The sequence below is a fragment of the Abrus precatorius genome, unplaced genomic scaffold (genome assembly GCF_003935025.1).
Source record: "Abrus precatorius isolate BTA unplaced genomic scaffold, Abrus_2018 Scaffold8, whole genome shotgun sequence".
NCBI lineage: Eukaryota > Viridiplantae > Streptophyta > Magnoliopsida > Fabales > Fabaceae > Abrus > Abrus precatorius.
In genome coordinates this window covers 6,832,659-6,842,767 of record NW_020874428.1, presented here as the reverse complement: position 1 = coordinate 6,842,767, position 10,109 = coordinate 6,832,659, and positions in this window count along the sequence as shown.

Genomic DNA, 10,109 nt, shown 5'->3' with positions numbered 1-10,109 from the left:
AATTATAGTGAAATTTAAGTGGAATAAGTGATAATTAGATAATTTCTTTTTATATATCTCAATTGATTAAAGTATTAAAGAAAATAATGCTCTTAAAAATTAAAGGATTGTGTTATTCTGTAAATTTATTTTTAAAATAAGTGGTGTTACATTTTTATGACGGCAAAAATTATACTTAAGTTTGAACCCCTTGTTATTGTCTATGGTTTTTTGAACAATCACTAGGCATAACAAAGCAGGCTGGGCTTGAGGTTGAAAAACTTGTTCACTGTTTTTTTTTTATTTACAAAATTTGATATGGTTATATAATTTTAAATAACTATATTCTAATTTAATAAATTATATAAAAATAAATAAAGACCAAAATATTTTAAAAAGTAAAAACATTATATTTCTTTATAAAACACGTATTTTTTAAAATTATTATTATAATTGAAATCAGTTAACTATTATACTAATTAATTTATATTTTTAATAGTTATAAAAAAAATAAGAGTGTGAGTTTGTTTTGAAAACTTACATGTTTGATTCTTTAAATTTTATTAAACGGCTAAAACTATCACTATTTTTTTAAAATACAATCTTGTTTGAGTATAATAAAACAATTATAAACAATAAAAACACCCCTTTAAGTATTTAACACAACTTCTGCTAATTGATGCATATCATCGGTGGTCTACTAATTTGATTAATAGTGTTTAATTCTTATTTTATTTTTTTTTTGGTGTGTTTCACTTATATTTGAAAAACACTTTATTAGTGCACATAGTACATACTCGTTTGTATATTTAAAAAATACTTAAATTTAAGATTCAGTGTGGATAAACTTCTTAATAAATATTTATAAAAGTAAAAAATTAAGTAGTATAATAAATTAAAATTGACTTATGTTTCTATTTTTAAAAATTCTTTTTAAAAAATTTAAAAAATAAATTACTTTTAACTTTTGATTTGTTAGTATTTATTCTTTATATTATTTTTTTAGAGATTTTCTCATATTGATTTGTTAGTTTTGCCGCCATTGATCTTTGATCTCTCATATTATAGCCCATACTGAAATTTTCTTTTTGTTTTTGAGGAGATAACTTTTTTATCTATTTGTTTCTTTTCACACCCCATTAAATTTTTTGTAATATTTTATTTTTAAAATACCGTTTATAATAATTTTAAACCCTCCGATTCAGTGTAAGAGAAGTCCCTCACACAAACATGATCATCTCCTTACTCACCTACATGAAAAAAAGATCATTCAATGATCATCATCGTGCAAACGAGTTCCATCTCTCCTATTAATATTTTTTGTTTCTTTTTGCTCTATTATTATTGGATGATGTTTGATTAGTGATTTCTGCAGTTTTTGGATCTAAAATTCTGAAATTGTATGACATCTCTTTATGAAAACACATGGGCAGAAACACAGAATTTATAAAATTCCAGAATAATATCTCTAAATTGGATAAAATTAACATTCTAGTTATGGCCCAATAAATATATCATGGAAATTGACGTAACAAAAGCCCAACAAGGAAAACTGCGTAGCAAACTTGCATAAACATGCAAACTGGCTTAAACATTCATAATAAATAAATAAATTTATTTAAATTTTTATCTAAGAGTCCGTAATGAGAATTTATATAATAATTAGTATTAAAAATTACAAAATTTAATATATTAATATCAACGCTTTTTTTTTTAATTGAAGAGAAAAAAATACTTTTTGTGAAAAAAATCAGACAAAAATGTAGCTATCCGTTGATCTTTTTGCTAAGAAAATAATTGGGGAATAGAAATCGTACTGTGTTGAAGACCTATGACATACAAACTTATTTATTGAATAGGTTAGGATTTTTTTTTTAAATGTAATTAAAATAATCAAATTTAAACAATTTTAAAAGAGTTTTAAATTTAACAAGTACACCTAATTAAACAAATACATACAATATCATAATTGGTTTATAATAAAATTGTTCTAAATATTATTAGATTGTAGTAAAGTTTTTGTGATAATGTTTTAAAATTAAGTATTTATAAGTTTATATAAAAGTTTAAAACTCTTCTGAGAATTTAAATAATACATTTATAAAGTTCAATTTTAAAAAAAATTCAAGTTATATATTAAATGAAGATCTATAGTAAATAAGTTATAATAAAATTTTAGATTTAAAAACTACATATTCAAAATTTATGAAGTCTATGTTTACATTCAATAATATTTTTAGGTCATATTTGAATTCATTATTAATTATATTTTTATATTAAATTTATATTTATAAATTTGAAATATACTTTTTATAGACCTTCTTAAAAATTATCAAACAAATACTGATTTTATCCGCCTCAAATAAAATAATCTATAATCAAACATATCAATAGTCTAAATAAATCAAAACTCTTACAAGAATATTTGAAGTTCAAAATTCGCCGTGCAATTTGCAAAATGAGAAATTCTAAAGAAAAATGTGGTAAACAAAGACACTTCTTCAGTGGCGTAACCCTTTTGGACACTGCCCCAGTGTAGCTCTTAGCTAACTACGTTTTCCACATTATAATTGTACGTTGGCAACAGTCATCGACCCACTTTAAAAAATCTTCATCATTGTATAATCAGTCCACGACCCAATGTCCTTTTTGAGTGAGGCAAGCAAAGGTCCCATGAATCACGATTGAGTCCATCATGTCAATTAAAACAACATCACACCATAAAACGACAACTTCCTAGTCAAAGATTCATAATAGATCCCACAATAATGCACCTTCTTTGGGTTCAATCAAATTTTACACAATTCTCAATTAGAAAAAGCCAATCTGTTTTACGATTTTTAAGTTTGTGTATCTTTATTTTATTTATCATGCAAGTCATAATACATATTTATTTTTTAAATATAATCACTGCATTTTATAATTTTTTCTAAAAAATTAAATAAATTATTAGTTTTTTAAATAGCCGATAAGCCAAATTTACCATTTTTTCATATTAATGGAAATATATAATTTGGTCAAAGATTTATTTCTTCCAAATTCTATCTCTATTGTCATCTACTTTGCGTTAGTAGCCACCATGGCCATGTTCTCCCTCTTATATTGGTCATGGGGGGTAAAGGCAAAGTTTATGCTTTACTTTTATTATTTTATTAAAAGCTTCACAAAAGGGTTTGTAATTAAAAGTAAGAGAGGAAAACATAAATAAACTGCAAACAAGATGCAATTAGCAAACTCCATTCGATAAACTATCTTAAAGCGCACACATGCGGATGACCCACCCATTGTGGGCGCTTAAGGTATACTTGTTTTCATTGACAAGATATAGAACTTCCTTGATTTGAATTTCTTGGGTGAGACGTGTGACATGATCTTGTATAGTGAATTTCATTTTATGCGATGATTTATTTTCTCTTTAATACAAAGATATGAGATGGAACCATTTATTCATAATAAAATAATAATTTAGTTTCATTCTATTTGGTTTCACACCATTTACTTCCATCCCATTGAAATATGATTTGCATAGCTAAGTTAGAAGAATAAGATGATGATGTATGTAGGTGTGATGTTTTGGGCTACGGAAAATGAGGGACTGCATGCTCAACCAGATGTTGGTATCCGTATCTAATACGCATCCTAGAAAGCAAGTTAATTAGATTTTAATGGGCACATTGCTTAGCGTAGAGTAACATTAGATTCAGCAATAGCATCAGAATCACACGCCAAACACTCACACTTATATGGAAATTCTATCAATCTAGCCAGAAAGAGTATTCAAGAATGGGGGAATATTCGTGGATTCAAATTCGTAAGAATCTAATGCCAATTCCCTCAATCAATCGCTTTATTCTTCAAGCTATTGGCTACCAATTAAGACAATGCAACACTTAGTCACTTACCCCAAATCCTTTCCCAAAACTTTGGACCCCGACACACACCCTCGTTGCGTTGTGTTTGCTTTCCTCATGCAATTTGATAATACATGTCGATTCACATATGCAAGAATCATATCTCTGCTTTGAGTACTAATATGATATCATTTTCTTAGAATATTTCAAACCACTCGAAATGTTTGCTATACATTGTATATTAATAGGTGATAATAATGAATCTTATGCCTTTATTTTACGACCAAAGTTTTATTGAGGATAATACCCTAAGCTAGCCCACACCAACCGACTAGTTACTACTTGGAATCGGTACAAATTTATTGCATAAATTATGTTAGGCTTCACTTCATTCAGTTTACTTAAGTGAGCCTGTGGATTTTGAATTTTTTAGAGACAAATCAATTATATGAATTACGTTTTTTATTTGGATATGTTGAGTGAAAAATAATAAGATAATATGGTTTTGTTTGCATTATCTGAAATAATTATTGTCATAGCAAAATTAAAAATATGAAATTATTTTTAGTAATTAATTTGTATTTAAATCATGAATGTTGTTGAGAATAAAACAAGAAAATAAAAATTTTATGAAAAATGATAGATTAACTTTTAATCGTAATACATAAAGTTTGTTTATCATATAAAAACTTATTTCTTGATATTATAATCAATCAAGGATATCAGTAACACACTTTTTTAATACACTCTTTATAACTAGTTAATTTTTAAAAAATTAAAGCAAAATTTACAATATGATTAATATATGAGGCAAGCGCTTTAATTTATAAAAAAAAAACCAATAACCAAAATATATATTGAAAAACGTGTTTAAAATGCATGTCTAGCATTTTTTTAATATAAATCACTGAACACATTTGAATAATAATACCACTAATCTTTTTTTAACCAACCATATTATTAATTATTTTATTATTTAATGTTTTAAAATAATTCTGCAAAACTTTAAAGCAAACTAGAATAACTTAATTTGTATATCAATTCGTGAGAAAATGTTCTGCTGCGAGAAGCAATAGATTAAAAGCATTCCGCAGGCCTAATCTGGCAGTAGCATTCTTCTTGTTGCTATTAATACATTGTTATTTTTTTATATGATGTTAATTAGTGTTTTAAATATATAAGTTAAAAAATACAATAAAAATATTAAAAACTATATTAAATGTATTAATAATCATAAAAACATATGAATAATATTTTTAAATAATTATTAATTATTATCGTTAACGATTCGTGAATTTCGTGTAGTGAATCACCTCCTTTATAGGCCAACTTGTCCCACTAGGTACGGAGTATATGCTTTTCGTTTCTCACTCTAATTTTCATCTTAATAATATTTGTTTATACCAGATGATATTTGAATACTTTTTATTTATGTCATATTATTTTTTAATTTAAAATATAAAATATTAATATTTTTCCTGATAAATCTTATTTATTTTTAAAAATATCAATTAATTACTAAAATAATTTTAAAGTTAATTAATCACTTAACTGTTACAATAGCTTTGATACATTTAATAAAATTATTTTGTTTTACATAGTAATTAATAATATTAATATATTTTAAAATAAATACATTAATACTAAGTCACCTATGACATGAGACGAAAATAATAAATAATAACACACTTGCAGTTGCGTCAGATTCTGCCCCCGTCACATGCAAATTCAAAAGAAGATTAGAAGTGGGGAAATTTCAATCAAGCATGACGTAATTCAAGGTGAAAATCAATGGATACTTTCTCCTTTCTTTCCTAACCATAAGTTTTGTATTTTAAATAAATATATTTAAAATTAATATTTTTATAATAATATATTAAATTTAATATATTTATTATTATAAATAATATATAATTTTTTTAAAATAAAAAATCTATCATTTCTTTTCTTTTTGTTCTATTTTTTTTCAGATATACTTTTAAGGTATGAGAAGAAATTTTTGGAAGATAAGAGAAAAGAAAATGTATTTTTTCTTAGTTTTAAGTTAATAGAATTATATATTATTTATCAGGATAAATATATTAATTTTATGTAAATATATTAATTTATATTTATATTTTAAAAATATTAATTTTAATATATTTATTTAAAATATAAATTTTTGTCTAGCCTATTAATTTTGATATGTATTACTTTTTCTAATTTTTAAATAAAAACTAAAATAATCAATTAATTTTTTTAATTAAATTCAATTCAAATAATTATATAATATAATTTTAAATATTTTTAAAATTTAATTTTGCTAACAGGTATTAAAAAATGCACAATAAAAAATTTTGTATGATAATTATTTATTAAAATCACACTATATTACAAGATTTAATGCATAAATAATATGAAATACTATCAGTTTTTTATTAAAAAATTATTTTTTATTAATTTTTTGACATGTTATTGGACATGCATTAAAAAATTATTTATAATAATTAATAATAAAATTAATGACTTAAATATTGAATTAATATATATATATATATAAAAGAAATGAATGTCACGTTAATATAAATTTAAAAAATATATAAAAATAATTTAACAATTAATGTATTAAAAGATTTATTTTTATAATTAAAACTCAAAAATAATTATAAAAAATTAATAACATTATTCTAATTAATTTTTATATTTTACTTTTATTCAAACAAAATATAAATATTTATCTGTCAAGAAAGATTGAAGAAAAAATAATTTAAAAAATAAAATAAAAGTTTGTTTTTTAAATAAACATTAAAAAGACAAATAAGAGAAAATATAAAAATTATAAAAAAACAAATTAATTGTATTTTTAGTTTTTATAGTTAAACATACGTATAATTTTTGTTTTTTTTAATTTTAATTGTTCACACTTAGTTGCTTAAATATTTTAAATATTTAAATTAAGTTTTTTATCCTTAAATTAAATTTTTTATTTTATTTTATAAATTTTATTCTCTATTTTTATTGAAATATTTTACATATTTTTTTATTTCTATGAATTAATAAATGTTATATTTTTACTATATTTTTATTAATTATTAGGTAAAAATTTAAAATAAAGAACTTAATTTAAATATTTAAAAAATTGGAAAAACATATGAGTAATCAAAACTTAAAAAAATCAAAATGGCATACACATCACTGTATATAAACAAAAGTATAATTAAACCAAAAATAAAATTTCTAAAGTGAAAAAAAGCAGAATAGAGGGCATTGGAGCACTTCGATTTTTTGTAGTTTTACTAACAACAATGTTAAATAGCTATAAAAATTAATAAAACTATTAAGAAAAATATTGTAGTAAAATATTAAAAATTTAAATTAAATTGAATTATTATCATTATTACATTATTTAAATAAATAAATAAATAATAGTATATGAAATAGTTATTTTACACCTTATTCAAACATAATGTAAGTGTATGGGTTAAGAACTAAAAATAAATTTTTTAATGTAATAAAAAATATTTTTTATCAATTTAATCAATATTTTTAATATATACATTTTATTTTTAATTCTTTAACTTATCTACTTGGTGTATAAAACAAAAACAAAATCATTTATTATTGTGAAAAATGTGAAAGGATATTAACAATATCTTTTTTCTTGTTTTAATATAAAATAAACATGTCTCTTAATTCATAATAATTTTTTTCTAAATTTTATAGATACTAAATTAAACTTTGTCTTTCTAATGATATTTTTTTTTCAAATTCGCAATAAAAAAAAAACCTAACGACCCCTCTGTCAATAGATAGGAATTTGTATGTAGTTGCAAAGATGTTGATTGACTAAAATCATTTAGTACTTTTTGTAAAATAATTATCATTTAAAAGAAGAAAAATAGTAGATTTTCTAATTTTTATTTATATGCGTTCTGCATTGAATTTCAACTAAGCAATATATACCGGCCAACAAATTTATATTATTATTTTGAGCGAGTTACAGATTCTTTCGTTCAACTTAAAGACAAATAAATTTTCATTAATAAAAAAATGAATGTGGATTAATTAGTAGCCTTAACTTTAAGCCTATATACAAGCTTGTTAAGTTAAAAGATTTTATTTATTTATTATTATTATTAAAAAGGTGTATGGCGAAAGTTGTGATCTTGGTAATAGTGTTTCCTGATGTGTTTATAATGGAGCAAATTTCCTTGTTATGGTGCCTAAAATTGAGTATTTTGATAACTTTAACCATTAAGTTTATCAAATGTTTTTTTTAAAATAAAATGATAGTAACAAAAAAATGTTATTATTTGATCAGGTAATAAAAAATAAATATTTTATAAAATCGTCGTCTACCGTGGATGCCACCACGCGCGACGTTGACAAAACTACATGTTGTATTTGCTTAGCATCATTTACTTTTTGCAATTGAAATTTCTTTGTTGTTTTAAAATGATAATGACAATGGATTTCAAATTTTAGTGCGCTTACGTTACTAATGGACTATGATTTCATTTGTGCTAATGTTCATGACAATAATATTATCTTACCCATTATGCTATACGTAACAATATCCATTAGTTTTTGTTCTTTTTGTTTTCACTTAATCAATATTCATGATGCTGGGAACTAGGTGTTTACATCCTTTAATCTCTACCAAAATCATTCTCTACTAAATAGGAGAGTGATTGAAACAGGTGCTTAGGGAGAGGGGAAAAGAGATTTATACATATTTGATCATATGTTTGTTTTATATTTTTCTATACCATAAATATTTTTCCTAAAAAGCAATATTATTTAAGTTTAAAACGCTTATAACATTTGAGTGTGGTGAAATTGCAAGAAGCTTTGAAGGGTGTGATGAAAGGGGAATGGGAGTGGGGTTAGTAGATTTCCACCACCATCAAATAGCCATGGAATCTCCCATTTTGAACTAAACACCCAACAGCCTATTCGATTCCCACTACCCACTTCGATCCATCAAATAGCCATGGATTTTGCATCACCAATCATCCTTCTTTTTGCTTAAATCCACTTCTTCCCAAAATATTCTCCTTCTCCCAACCTCTTACCATAATTCCATTTTTACAATTTAAATAAACAATGTTCTTTTATTATATTTCATTCATTTTTAATGCTTTCATCAAATGTTGTAAACTAATTGATTCTTAGATTTATTCATTTTGTGTAGATCACCGAAAGCGATCCTGGTTTTAAATATTTAAAATTTAATCTTTTATCAATCACATTGTAATTTTGATATATTCCGATTCCTTTTTTATGTAAATTTATATTCCAATTTCTAGGGTAGTGTTTGTGGAAAGGAAAATATTTCTAAGTTATAAGACATTATCAGACTAAGAATCCTAGGCTCCCACACTGACAAATTAAAAACTTGAAAAATTATCTAAGTTCTAAATTCATCTTGAAGATTTCACTTTTTGAGGAGTTTTGAGTATATTTAAAAAGTATTTTTTTCATACTGAAGAAATTACATTTCGAAAAGTTTTAGAATGTTAGAAAAAGAGTCTCATTCTTTATTGAAAAGTAGGTTTTGACCAAAGTGGTGTTGGAAGCTTTTGAGAAAAATCTTAATTTCTGTCAAAAAGGTCACATTTCGAGTTGTTTTAAAAGTTTTTTTGTCACTCTCCAGATTTCTCTTTAAACTGCTCAAAAATCAAGAAGCTGTCAAAAAATATTCTAAGTCCATAAATCTGGTTGAGATTTAGATTCCCTCCATAATTATTTGAAAACCAGGAAGCGGTTAGAAAATATTTTAAGTTCACAAATCTAATTAAACTCCAAATTCCCTTCAGAGTTTCTTGAAAAACAGGAATGAGTAGAAGAAATATTCTAAGTCCACGAGACTAAAAAGAGCTCTCATATTCTCTAAAATTAGTCAAAAAATAGAAATCGAGGAGAAAATTATTCTAAGTCTATAATGCTAAATGAGTCTCTTAGATTTCTTTCAGAATTGCTCAAAAATATAAAAGAAAAGATTCTAAGTCCATAAGAGTCATGTTAGGACTCAAAAGTTATTACGAGACTTAGAAGCAGTTACCAACAATTACCACCAAATGAAGGTTCAATAACACGGAGAAAGATTGTAGGCAATAACAGTTATGAAAGAAACCACAATCAATAGTACGATCAGAGCCAATCTTGAATAATGGGTAGCAGTTGAAGGCAGTTACCGAGAAGTGCCTGCGAAAAAAGGAGAACGGTGGTGGTTTCCTTTGCCTATAAATATGTCAAAGCTTCACTTTTTAGAGGATGACTTTTGACACTCAGACACCG